Source organism: Hemicordylus capensis, chromosome 2 (genome assembly GCF_027244095.1).
Source record: "Hemicordylus capensis ecotype Gifberg chromosome 2, rHemCap1.1.pri, whole genome shotgun sequence".
NCBI classification, from domain to species: Eukaryota; Metazoa; Chordata; class Lepidosauria; order Squamata; family Cordylidae; genus Hemicordylus; species Hemicordylus capensis.
Genome location: NC_069658.1, coordinates 313787279 through 313801013, shown reverse-complemented (window position 1 = coordinate 313801013; position 13735 = coordinate 313787279).

The window sequence follows — 13735 nt, the reverse complement described above, 5'->3', positions numbered from 1 at the left end:
AGTAGACTTTAACAAACATTAAACTGGAAAAAAGCTAAGAATGTCTGCAAGAAAAAGTGGAGTTCTGCTTCTGGCGGAAAGGAGCAAACGCTATATTGTACAGATACAGCACAGCTTCCTTGGCCACAGTGCTTGCTATTTAAATGGGTTGTAGCAGGAACTAAGTAGAGCTAAAATATATATTCTAAATACAGCGATCTTCACTGTTCAAGCAGAGGTCACTGGCAAAAAATCATTCAATGTGAAAGCCACTTCCCACTGTGCTAAACTCTGCACAATACAGTACTTTTCTCATTGCTGGGAGGGCCCTTTCAGAAAGATTGAGACCTCTTAAGAGCTCTATGGGAAAAGCATAAGGAAGGGCTACATTCCCCAGTACCCTGTGCATGCCTTCCAAGACAGTGCAGGGACTTGGTTTTCATTAATGGAGCCCTACCCATACTGGGAATACTGCATGGTAGGAATGGTTGCTTCCACATGGGGCCAGGGGGGATATGTAGAGAATTCAGCTTCGGCCAAAGCTTTGCACAAGTCCAAAAAACAACTAGGCAGCCACCACGGGCTCCCAGGCCTTACAGTGGAAAAAAACTCTTAATGAGTGACATGCTCAATGGGTGATTTGAAAGAGTGCTAAGTATTGAATTAGTAGTGGCAAGTATGCTGATACAAAGACTTGTACAGTCCTTGGTTTCTGGATGTTCGTGGGTTTGTACGGTAATTCCATGCATCTTTACTACCGGTGTGTACATGTGGACTAAAGTTTAATTGTTCTTGTGATCCACTGAATTCTATTGGAAAATAGTAGTTTGGTAAAAAGACTAATCCTGTTTTTGAACTGGACCTCATTTTCAGAGGAACCCATCCAAAACAAGATATATTTGTAATTCAGCTATGAAGATTCTATATTTTCATTGTTACTTGAAGTTGCCTAAATTTTCTGAAGACATGTCCAGCGGACATGTTTGGAATGAGGCAGCGACCCATATATCAACCTTGTAAGCAAAGATTACTGCTGGTACCACATGATCATTTGTACACTAGATTTGCCAGTGCTCTCTTCTCCAGAGGAAATAGCAAGGGCAGTGCTGAAATTGCCCACTGCCCAAGGAAATGGGAAGCATGGAAGGGAAGTCCTTTCCAGTACTATCACAGGAGATTCTGAAGAGGCTTACGAACAAAATGGGTAACGCTGGTTGGTTTCAGGCATTTCACCTAGCCCTTGGACATCACTTTTCAAGAAACCCTGCCCTGGCTCGGCGGAGGGCAAGGCCCTTTCTAAGATTGTCTTGAACCAGAAGTATCAAGGACAATGGGAGAACCAGAAGTTGTTAAGGAATTCTACTTACATTTTTAATATATATTTGAAGATTGAGGGAAAGAAGAAACTACACCCACACAGAGCCTTTCCTTTTCCAACTCTCTCCGGCACTTTCTAGCTCACCACTGCCAGTCTGCCTCCCTCTGGCCACAAGGGCATGTTAGCAGTTGGTGATGTCACAATGGGTGGCACTGCTGTTGCAAGAAACAGACAGTACCCTACCTTCAAGAGCACTGGAAGAGCCAGAGGGCTGTTTGGTCCAGCATCTTGCTTCCCATGGTGGCTGCCCAAATGCCTCTCATAGGCTTTGGGTGGCCACCAACTGGGGCCTGAACACAATAGAACTTGCCCACAGTTGTACCCCGGTAACTGGCTTTTAAACGTAGATGCTGTGCTTGTGAACATGGGAGTTCCATGTAGCCATCATGTCTTCTGGCCTTTGATAGACCTCTCCTGTTTCTCTTATGGAGTCTAGAGCAATGAGTTCACTATGTGCCTTATTGATTTAGAGCACCTTTTGATGAACACTATCAGGGTGGTTCATACACATGAAAAGAAAAACAAGACACAACCTAAATACAATCGGCAGACTCACTTAAAACCAGGATAAAAACAATTTTTTTTTTATTCTGGGTGTAGGGATGTGCACAAACTGAGGTTTGTGCAATGACTTGGTGCCAAACCAGTTTGGTGCCATGGGGAGGGGAGTTGCAAAAGAGATATTCAAAAGAGGAGAGCAGATCCTTACCTCTACTGCATGCAGTGCTGGCATGGTTAGAATGGTGAGACCATGGTGGTAAGGCATGGTATGGATCAGCTCTCCTCATTTTTAAAGATCCCACTCACCATTCCCCTTGGCAACGAACCAACTTGGCACCAAACCATTGCACGAACCTCAGTTCATGCACATCCCTATCTGGTGGTTAGAAGAGGCAACCAAGATGATTTGGCCTAGGGCACCTTCCTGATGAGGGCAAGGCCACAACATCTGGGGCTTTTTAGTTTAGAAAAAAGACAAATAAAGGAAGACATTATAGCGATGGAGAAAGTGGATAGAGATGATCCCCCGCCCCGCTCCCACAACTCTAGAACCAAGAGTCATCCCATGAAACTGCCAGAAATTTTGGACTGATAAAAGGAAGTGCTTTTTCACACAGTGTTTCATTCATCCATGAAATTATCTGCTATGGGATCAGGGCTGAATTATGAAATGCTGAGGCCATAAACTCTTATCAAGCTTAAGAGGCCTCATAGCATTACAAAATGGATTGGGGGTGGGGTCCTGCCTGGCACCTCACCGGCCTGCCCACAGTTACAGCAGTGTTCATCTGAAGAGGCAAGGGTTGTCTGTAACTGATTGCATGTCCTGGTCTAAATCAGGTCCCGGTCTAATAAAACAGATATAACTGAGTTATTTCTGCACAGATTTATAAACTCAATATAATAAATAATTGTATGGCCATATGTGTATATTTTTGATCAGAATAATTTCTGTTTTAGAGTCTTTCCCTCCCCCCCCCTTTCTTCTTTCAACTAGTTATGTAAAACTGGAAATTTAGTCATAGAGGGGAGGGGCATATCGGGGGGCCCTAAGCTGTAGCTTTCTTAGCTTGTACCTAAATCCAACACTGCATGGGATGTGGTGATGACCACCAGCTTGGATGAGTTTAAAGGGGCTTAGCAGGGAAATAACTTTACTAGCAAGCCAGAGTTTGCCAGTTCAAACCCCTGCTGGTATGTTTCCCAGACTATGGGAAACACCTATATTGGGCAGCAGCTATATAGGAAGATCCTGAAAGGCATCATCTCCTAGGGATGTGCGAACTGGTTCGAACCGAACTGGGGGTGGTTTGTTTTGGACCGGTTTGGACCGGTTCATACACCTGAAAATTGGTAGCATGGTAGCTGGCACCCAGGGGTACCTGTCACCCAAACCCCAAAGCAATCGGACACTCGTACAATTTTTTATGAATTTTTGAAAATCATTTTTATTTTTTTCTCATAGGATATAATGGGACTCGAACCAGGCCATGGGTGCCAACAACCATGCAAACCCTGAAGCAATCAGACACCCCTATGATTTTTTATGAATATTTGAAATATTTTTAATTATTTTTCTCATAGAGTATAATGGGACCCAAACCAGTCCATATCCCCTATTGTGGAGCACCTAGGGGCACAAAAGCGGGGTGGGTGGTAGACAGACAGGGGTGCCTACCACCCAAAAAATCCCAAGGCAATTGGACACTCCTCTGATTATTGGTGAATTGTTAAAGTATTTTTGAATTCCTCATAGAGAATAATGAGGATTGCAGCAAATGTATAGCTTCACGTCGGGGGGAAAGGGGTGTCGTAGAGTGCAGTGTGGTGGCTAGTAGTTCCTAGGGTGGGCAAGGAAGCTACCTGAATTATTTGAAAGGAATTGGGCAAAGGGGTGATTTTTGGTTAATTGTTGAAGTTTACGTGTCTTTAAGGTTTCCCCCCATTAGATATAATGAAGGGTGTATCGCTTCACGTCAGGGGGAAAGGGGTGGCCTAGAGCAGTGTGGGGTTGGTGGTAGTGCCGGTTAGGGGCAGGGAAGCTACCTGGATTTTTTCAAAGGATTTGGGAAGAGGGCCGATTTTTGGTTAATTGTTGAAGTTTACGCATCTTTAAGGTTTTTCCTCATAATAAGTTATAATGGAGCTTTAAGCAGCCCCATAAGTGCATTGGGGGGTGCTGCGGTGGCCCAGAGCGAGTGGTGGTGTAGTGCACATAGGGTGGCAACCACCCCCATGGGTTTCTAACCCATGGGGTACAGGGTTCTCTTGTTTCTGAGGTATTGAGTGTGGATTCTATGATAGCAAATGAGATTTTCAATGAGCCACCATGAATCCACTCTAATATGCCTTTCAAATAATTCAGGTAGCTTCCTTGCCCACCCTAGGAACTACCAGCCACCACACTGCACTCTACGACACCCCTTTCCCCCCGACGTGAAGCTATACATTTGCTGCAATCCTCATTATTCTCTATGAGGAATTCAAAAATACTTTAACAATTCACCAATAATCAGAGGAGTGTCCAATTGCCTTGGGATTTTTTGGGTGGTAGGCACCCCTATCTATCTACCACCCACCCCGCTTTTGTGCCCCTAGGTGCTCCACAATAGGGGATATGGACTGGTTTGGAACCCATTATACTCTATGAGAAAAATAATTAAAAATATTTCAAATATTCAAAAAAAATCATAGGGGTGTCTGATTGCTTCAGGGTTTGCATGGTTGTTGGCACCCATGGGTGCTCCACAATAAGGAATAATGGCCTGGTTCGAGTCCCATTATATCCTATGAGAAAAAATAAAAATGATTTTCAAAAATTCATAAAAAATCGTACGAGTGTCCGATTGCTTTGGGGTTTGGGTGACAGGTACCCCTGGGTGCCAGCTACCATCCTAGCTACTTTTCGAGATCTGAACCAGGGGGTGGTTCGGACAAAACCAAAACCGAACCACCCCCTCCTGGTTCGGACCCGGTTCGGATCTGAACCGAACCGGGCAAACCGGTTTTGTGCACATCCCTATCATCTCCTACTGCACAGGAGGAGGCAATGGTAAACCCCTCCTGTATTCTCCCAAAGTCAACCACAGAGCTCTGTGATCACCAGGAGTCGACACCGACACAATGACACACTTTATCTTTACCTAGACAAATACCGGGAAGACAGATCTCAATAGCTAGTAGTAGACTATCTCCAGGCTCAGCGACAGAATGCCTCTAAAAACCAGCTGCAGGGGAGCAACAGAAAGAGAGGGGCTTGCCTCTCTCTCTCTTGGCTGTGGGCTTCCCAGAGGCATTTGGTGGGCCGTTGTGGGACACAGGATACTGGACTAGACAGCCCTTAGGCCTGATCCAGCAGGGCTGTTCTTATGTAAACAAACAAACAAAAAAACCCTGCTGGTTTAAGGCCAGACTTAAGGCTGTCTCATTTTGGCTCAAACTCCACAAAGCTGGAAAACTGGAACCTAAGGCTGATGCCTTAACATACGTGTTACATGATTAGTAATTATATTGTGCAATGGCACAAAATCTGCTCACTTACAACTTGTCCTCCATGTACTCACATTTTCCCTTGGTCTTTGAGGCCCAATTTGAACAGGGAGGATAAGAACATAGGAACAGCCCTGCTGGATCAGGCCCAAGGTCCATCTAGTCCAGCATCCTGTTTCACACAGTGGCCCACCAGATGCCACTGGGAGGCTACAGGCAAGAGCTGAGGGCATGCCCTCTCTCCTGCTGTTACTCCCCTGCAACTGGTACTCAGAAGCATCCTGCCTTTGAGGCTGGAAGTGGTCTTTAGCCCTCCAGCTAGTAGCCAATGATAGACCTCTCCTCCATGAAGTTATCCAAACCCCTCTTAAAGCCATCCAGGTTGTTGGCTGTCACTACATCTTGTGGCAGAGAATTCCACAAGTTGATTATGTGTTGTGTGAAAATGTACTTCCGTTTGTTGGACCTAATTTTTGTGGCAATCAATTTCATGGGATGACCCCTGGTTCTAGTGTTATGTGAGAGGGAGAAAATTTTCTCTCTATCCGCTTTCTCCACACCATGCATGATTTTATAGACCTCTATCATGTTTCCCCGCACTCATCTTTTTTATAAACTAAAAAGCCCCAGGTGTTGTAGTCTTGCCTCATAAGGACAGTCCTCTGCGTCCTTGGTTGCCCTCTTCTGCACCTTTTCCAGTTCTACAATGTCCTTTAGATGTGGTGACCAGAATTGTATGCAGTACTCCAGTGTGGCCGCACCATAGTTTTGTATAAGGGCATTATAATATTAGCAGTTTTATTTTCAACCCCCTTCCTAATGATCCCTAGCATGGAATTGGCCTTTTTCACAGCTGCCGCACATTGAGTTGTAATTTTCAACAAGCAGTCCACCACGACCCCAAGATCCCTCTCCTGGTCAGTCACCGACAGCTTAGATCCCATCAGTGTATACTTGAAGTTGGGGTTTTTCATCCCAATGTGCATCACTTTACACTTGCCAACATTGAACCACATTTGCCATTTTGTCGCCCACTCCCCCAGTTTGGAGAGATCCTTTTGGAGCTCCTCACAACCCATTTTGGATTTCACTATCCAAAAGAGTTTGGTATCATCTGCAAATAAGGCCACTTTGCTGCTTACCCCTGCTTCTAGATTATTTATGAACAAGTTAAAGAGCAGCAGTCCAAGTACAGATCCCTGGGGGAACCCACTTCTTACTTCCCTTCATTGTGAAAACTCTCCATTTATACCTTTGAAAGCTTCATTTTTTCATCTGTGGACATAGAGCTGATGTGACTTGCCCAAAAGCTCCGGTTTTGTCTCATCTGTCCAAAGGACATTCTCCCAGAAGCATTGTGGCTTGTCAATATGCATTTTAGCAAATTCCAGTCTGGCTTTTTAATGACAAAACTGGAGCTTTTTGACAAGTCACATCAGCTCTATGTCCACAGATGAAAAAATGAAGCTTTCAAAGAAAAGAACACCATACCTACTGTGAAACATGGAGGAGGCTCAGTTATGTTTGGGGGCTGCTTTGCTGCATCTGGCACAGGGTGTCTTGAGTCTGTGCAGGGAACAATGAAATCTCAAGACTAACAAAACATTCTGGAGCGAAATGTACTGCCCAGTGTCAGCCATTCGTGGTTGCTTTTAGCTGTGTGTTTTGGGTCATTATCTTGTTGGAGGATCCATGACCTGCGACTAAGACAGAGCTTTCTAAGGACAAAACATCGGACTATTCTGAAGTGGCCTTCTACGAGCCCTGATTTGAATCCTATTGAACATCTATATATTCAATTCTTTTGGGACTATGCGTGCCCAGGATTTGGCGGTGGAACTCTCATGACACGCTGCGTGAGTTTGGGACTGAGGGAAACGTCGGTTGGGGATTGGATGATCCTGGAGGAGGCCGAGGGGGTGCTGCTCCGGCAGCTGGGGGTGGCTAGCAAGGGGTGATGTGAGGAGAGGAGGCGGAGGGCAGCTGAGCCCTGCTGGGTAAGCGGCAGCGGCAAGCTCCTGAAAATGGCCGGGCGGAGGCTGGCACAGCAACTGGGGCTGTTGTGGTGGGCATAGGGGCTGGGAGAGGGGAGAGTGGTGGAGGAGGAGGCGGGCCCTGGCAAAGGAGGCGCCCAGCGGGTGAAAATGACAAGGAATAGATTGGGGCGGGAGGGAGGGGGCAAGCGGCGAGGAGAGACTAGCAGCGCAGATGCTGTGTGCCGGTTCAGCTAGTCTATGGAAAGAACTGAAACATGCAGTCTGGAGAAGGCACCCTTCAAACCTGACACAGCTGGAGCAGTTTGCTCAGGAAGAGTGGGCCAAACTACCTGTTGACAGGTGCAGAAGTCTCATTGAGAGCTACAGGAATCGCTTGTTTGCAGTGATTGCCTCTAAAAGTTGTGCAACAAAATATTAGGTTAAGGGTCCGGTCATTTTTGTCCATGCCATTTTCATTTGTGTTATTATTTGAAATATTCTGTTGCATCAAAACTCTAAAGCAAAGTCTGTTTTTTGTTAAATGCAGAATAAACCATGATGGGTGCCAATTACGTTTGTCTGTTTCAAGTTATTTCAGAGACAATTGTGGGTTCTTCTTTTTTCGTGGAGGAGTACCAACACATTTTTCCACGTGTATATGGTCAGTATCCTCTGCCGTGAAGACAGATGCAAATAACTCATTTAGCTTCTCTGCAACCTCCATATCCTCCTTAATAATCCCTTTCACTCCTCCATTGTCTAACAGTCCAACTGCCTCCCTGGCAGGTTTCCTGCTTCTGATGTATTTAAAGAAGTTTTTGTTATTCCCCTTGATGCTTTTAGCTAAATGTTCCTCAAACTCTCTTTTTGCCTCCCTTATTGTCACCTTGCATTTCTTTTGCCAGAGTTCGTGTTCCTTTCTGTTCTCCTCATTTGGGCTGGCCTTCCAATTTCGGAAGGAAGTCTTCTTCTCCTTTATGGCTTCCTTGAGTTTTTCTATTAGCCATGCTGGCATCCTCCTGGACTTAGTGATACCTGTCTTCCTTTTTGGTATACATTCTAACTGGGCTTCTAGTACTGTGGTTTTGAGTAAACTCCATGCACTCTGGAGTGAAGTGACTCTCCTGACTTTCCCTTTCAGCTTTCTTTTCAATATATTTCTCATTTTGGAGAACTTTCCTCTTCTGAAATTCAAAGTGTCTGTGTTAGACTTCCTTGGTGATTCTCTCCGCGCATATATGCTGAATTTGATCACACTATGGTCACTGTTCCCTAAAGGGTCAATGACACTGACATCCCGCACCAGATCCTGGGTGCCACTCAGAATTAAGTCCAAGGTCGCCCTCTCTCTGGTTGGTTCCAAGACCAACTATTCTAGGGCATAGTCATTCAGCGTATCTAGAAATTTGACCTCTTTGTCATTACCTGACTGTGAAATTACCCAGTCTATGTGTGGGTCATTGAATTCACCCATTATTACAGCCCTGCCTCTCTGATTTCTTTCTGCAACTTCCAGTAACTGTCAGCGTTTTGATCCAGATGGCAGTAGCACGTCCCCAGTAGCACATTTCCTTTTAGGCTTTGTATTGTCACCCACAGGGTTTCTGTGGAGGTCTCCAGTCCTCCTAGGTCTTCTACCTTGTTAGATTCTATCCCTTCTTTAACATACAGTGCTACTCTACCTCCAAGGCGCCCCTCCCTGTCCTTTCTATAGAGTTTATATCCAGGGATAACAGTGTCCCACTGGTTCTCACTGTTCCACCATGTTTCTGTTATGCCCACTATATCTATTTCTGCATTAGCAACAAAGCACTCCAGCTCACTCATCTTGGCTCGGAGGCTTCTGTCATTGGCATACAAGCACCTATACTCTGAATCTCTTTCTTACCTGGTGTATGCTATCTTTCTTTTGGCTCTTTGATCTCTTTGACCAGCTAGCACAGCCTCCTGTCTGCTCTTTATGTGGTTCTGCTCTGTCCCTTTCTGTTTTATCTGAATTTTTTACACTCTTGCACTTTACGGGATGGTATTAGCTGAATCGGATACTGCCCTGCTCCTGTCGGCTATTCCCCAGGTGTCATTTAAAAGCTGCTTTGTGACCTTTTTGATTTTAAGCGCCAGCAGTCTGGTTCCATCTTGGTTCAAGTGCTGCCTGTCCCTTTTGTACAGGCCTTGCTTGCCCCAAAATGTATCCCATTGCCTAACAAATCTAAACCCCTCCTCCTGGCACCAACGTCTCATCCATGCGTTGAGATCCCTCAGCTCTGCCTGTCTCACTGAACCTGCACATGGAACAGGTAGCATTTCTGAGAATGCTACATTGGGGGTCCTGGACTTCAATATGCTACCTAGCAGCCTAAATTCGGTTTCCAGGTCCTCCCGAGTACATTTCCCCACATTGTTGGTGCCGATGTGCACCACGACAACTGTCTCCTCCCCAGTACTGCTGAACAGCCTATCTAGACACTGCGTGATGTCTGCAACCTTCGCACCAGGCAGGCAAGTAAACATGTGGTCAACACGTGGGTCACAAGCCCATCTCTCTATACCTCTAATGATCAAATTGCCCACTACAAGGAGGCCCCCCCCCGAGGAGTATTCCCTGTGCGAGAGGATATGGGCTCATCATCCACAGAAGGGTCCCTTCTAAGGGTCATTTCCCTCATCTTCAGACTGATGTCCTCCTTGCCCAAGACCTTCATTCTCCCTGACGGCCAAGGAGCTATCAGCCTTGGAGTGCAATTCCTTTACCATATCCCTGAAGGTCTTGTCGCCATGCCTCTCTGAGCTTCTCCAGATCCACCATCTTGGTCTTGAGGGAACGAACGTGTTCCCTGAGCCAGGAGCTCCTTGCACCGAGCACACACCCATGACTTCTGCCCATGGTAAAAATAGTCATACATGTGACACTGTGTGCAATACACTGGGAAGTGCCCCATCTCCTGCTGGCTTTCTAACTTCTTACATTGTTTTATTGGCTGTTCACAGTATTTGGAGATAGTTTATTAGCAAGTTAGGTCTTAGCTGTATTGGTGCTATTAAATGTTCAAAGTTCCTCTCTCAAGAATATGAAGGAGCGTGTAGTACTTACCTTCTTTTCCCACTGGGCTCCTTGTGATCAAGCAGACTTGTTTCAGGCTCCCACACACACTTCCTGCTAAACTCCCACAAAACTCTAATGCACTGTTTCCTATGTTCTCAGGCCTTCACTCTTGTATTCAAGACCAGTAGACAAACTGGCTGTGATCAGGAATGTGACCCCTCCCACAAGCGGAGACACTCACCTGGAGTGAATCCCCTGCTCAGGCTGCTCTTCAGTCAGACACTTTACCCAGCCAGAAAACAAACCCTAGAAAATCTCCAGACTTAGTGAGGCTATTCTTACAATAGGGGGAAACCGGGCTAAAGAAGCCCAGCCTGGTTTATCCCCATTGTAAGAACCAGCAGGCTCATAGGCCAGCCTGGTGGTTCTCTGGCAGCTAGCCCGCCAAAGTAGCCCTCCCCTTGGCCCATGTTAGTGGAGTGAGCACTCTACTAACCCAGGTTTTCTGATTATGTGCCACCATGGCGCGGCTCCGCACCATGGCAAAACACGAGGAGACCCCCACCAGGAGACTGCAAGCAGCCTCCTGGGCTTGGGGGTCTCTCCAGGATGCCCCCAATCCCTGCAGCCCGTGACGGAGCCGGCAGTTATGTGGGTGGCTGATTTGGCCGCCTAGGGCTGCCGTTTGATCATCTGCAGGGAGAGCAGGCTAAGCCCTCCCTCCCCACAGAACCCCCTCCGGCGCTTCACACCGATCGTATGAAGCACCGCAATTTCTCCTTCCCCTCTTGTTTTCTTGTTTTCTTGGTTAGTTAGTTAGTTAATTTGCTGTGTTCCCTGGCTTGATGTCTTCTTTAGGAGAGAAATACAAGCTTGTTGCTTCCTCTCGCTCCCAGACCAGCAGGCAACTGACTCTTCTCTCATGGATTGCCTCATTGGGATGGAACTCAGTGGGAGCTCTAAGAAAACATGCTTCATTAGACAGAGAGAGGGTTGTCTATATGTTTAAAGATGACATTTACAGCTTGATGAGATATGTTTCTAGAAGGAAACACATGGGAAAATAGTTATTTGGAATTTGAACTCCCACACCTGTGCTTATGGTATATCTCCACCAGATGGCAGAAGGAATTAAGTTTTGAGTTGGTACACAGGAGTACACTAACGATCTGTTAAAAACAAGCACCAAGCAGCCGGGAGGTACCCCAATAAAAGCAAAATGTGCTGTCAAGTCGATTTCAACTCCTGGCGCCCACAGAACCCTGTGGTTTTCTTTGGTAGAATACAGGAGGGGTTTCGCTTATTTTTAACAGCTTGTTCGAGTCCTCCAGTGCACAAACTCAAAACATTTAATTCCATTTGCCATCTGGTGGATGTATACCATAAGTACAGGTGTGGGAGTACAAATCCCAATGACAATTTTTCTGTGTGTTTCCTGTTGTTGTTTGAATTATTTCATTTCTTTTTTTCTATCTTCCTTTTTTCTATCGTTTCCCTATTGCTGCTTTGTATCTTATGGTCATATTGTACATGCTTTTTAAACTTACAATTAAATTTGTATTTTATGTTCTATTTTAATTCTTATTGTGCAGTTTTTATGGTTTTTAAATTGTTTTAAATGTTTTGCAAACTGCCTTGAGATTATTTTAATGAAAGGCGGTATAAAAATTTAACAATAAAGAAATAAAAACAAACAATAAGCTGGAATGTTCTTAGGAGAGCTGGTCTTGTGGTAGCAAGCATGACATCCCCTTAGCTAAGCAGGGTCTGCGGGTTGCATATGAAAGGGAGACTAGAAGTGTGAGCACTGTAATATATATCCCTCAGGGAATGGAGCCACTCTGGGAAGAACAGAAGTTTCCAAGTTCCCTCCCTGGCAGCATCTCCAAGACAGGGCTGAGAGAGATTCCTGCCTGCAACCTTGGAGAAGCCGCTGCCAGTCTGTGAAGACAATACTGACCTACATAGACCAATGATCTGACTCAGTATATGGCAGTTTCCTATGTTCCTAGGTATATAAATGCCTAACCACCACAGAAACTGCTTGCTTGAATACTAAATATAGTACCATAATTTGTATTTTAAAATTTTAAAAATTCTACAGATATGGTAAGCCACTACTCTACTGCAAGTAAGAGCACCTTTTTTTGCTATGTTTTGCTGAAAAAGCTAGCTTAGTTTAGTTGCATCAGCAAAACAAACCTCAAAGAGAGGTTTGGGGAAAGGACTCAGTTGAGTAGCTGCTTCACCCCTGCTGCTAATATTGGGTTTTACTCAAATGGAAGAAAATTACATTCATGTTTGGGTGTGGATGCGTGTGCGTACACACACACAGCCAAGTTTGCAGAAGGGTGAAGCTGAAGCCAGATCCTAAGCTTCATCTTGCCCTGAATATGAAGCAATACACATTGTGCCTAGGCCCCAGGCTCACTTTGGTATTTATTTGAATGCATATGTATGTTTCAAGTCTCCAAGAACCAGACACCCATCCACCCACAACTTACTGAACAACAGAGATATGAATCCATGCAACTGACATAAAAAAAACAAAAAAACACCCACAACTAGACTAACAAGTTCTTTATCTAAAAGAGTGCCTTTCTGTGTTACTTTCAGGGCACTCCCCACTCTCTGAGTGGTGAAAGTGAGATGAAGACTTACGATGATCCTGAATTGTAGCCCACCTACTACAGACTGGGGTGCATTACAAACCATCTTGTGCTATGACCTCTACTCCATATTCATATGGATTCTGACTCAGATTGAGGTTGAGGGTCGGATACAATGGATACTATCCATACGTTGTTTGCATCTTGGTACTCTAGTATTGCAGACAGAAGCAGAACAATTACAGAGCATGGTATACATGTCGCTAGCAAGGTGCTGAGTCTAAATCACCAGAAATAATCACAGCCATGTTGAAAACAGGCAACATTGCAAGAGATCCCACACAACACAACCATGTCTTAGGTTGTAGGAAAAGTAATGCTTCTTTGCTGAACTGTATGCAGATGTGCATGTATTCCATTCAGTTGCATACAGACATGTTGCACTTTCCCACCTCTAAGCTGTAAAATGGTGCTTCCAAACCAATTTGGTAGCTAGGTGGTATTCTATGTAAGTCTCAACGAACAAAGGAACTACCACCCACACTGTCAAAAAGGATTCCACATCTTTCGTGTACTAGGCAAAAGTGGTCAACATCACAGGAATAAGTGTAAAGATTTTTTTTAAAGCATACAGAGCAAAAAAAATCCCTCTCAATACAGTGCTTTGAAATAATCATGGTCTTTAACCCAAACGTTATCTTGTTATTCGCATAAGCCTGTTCCCTCGTCTTCTTTTACAGTTTAACTCTCTGTTGTTGTT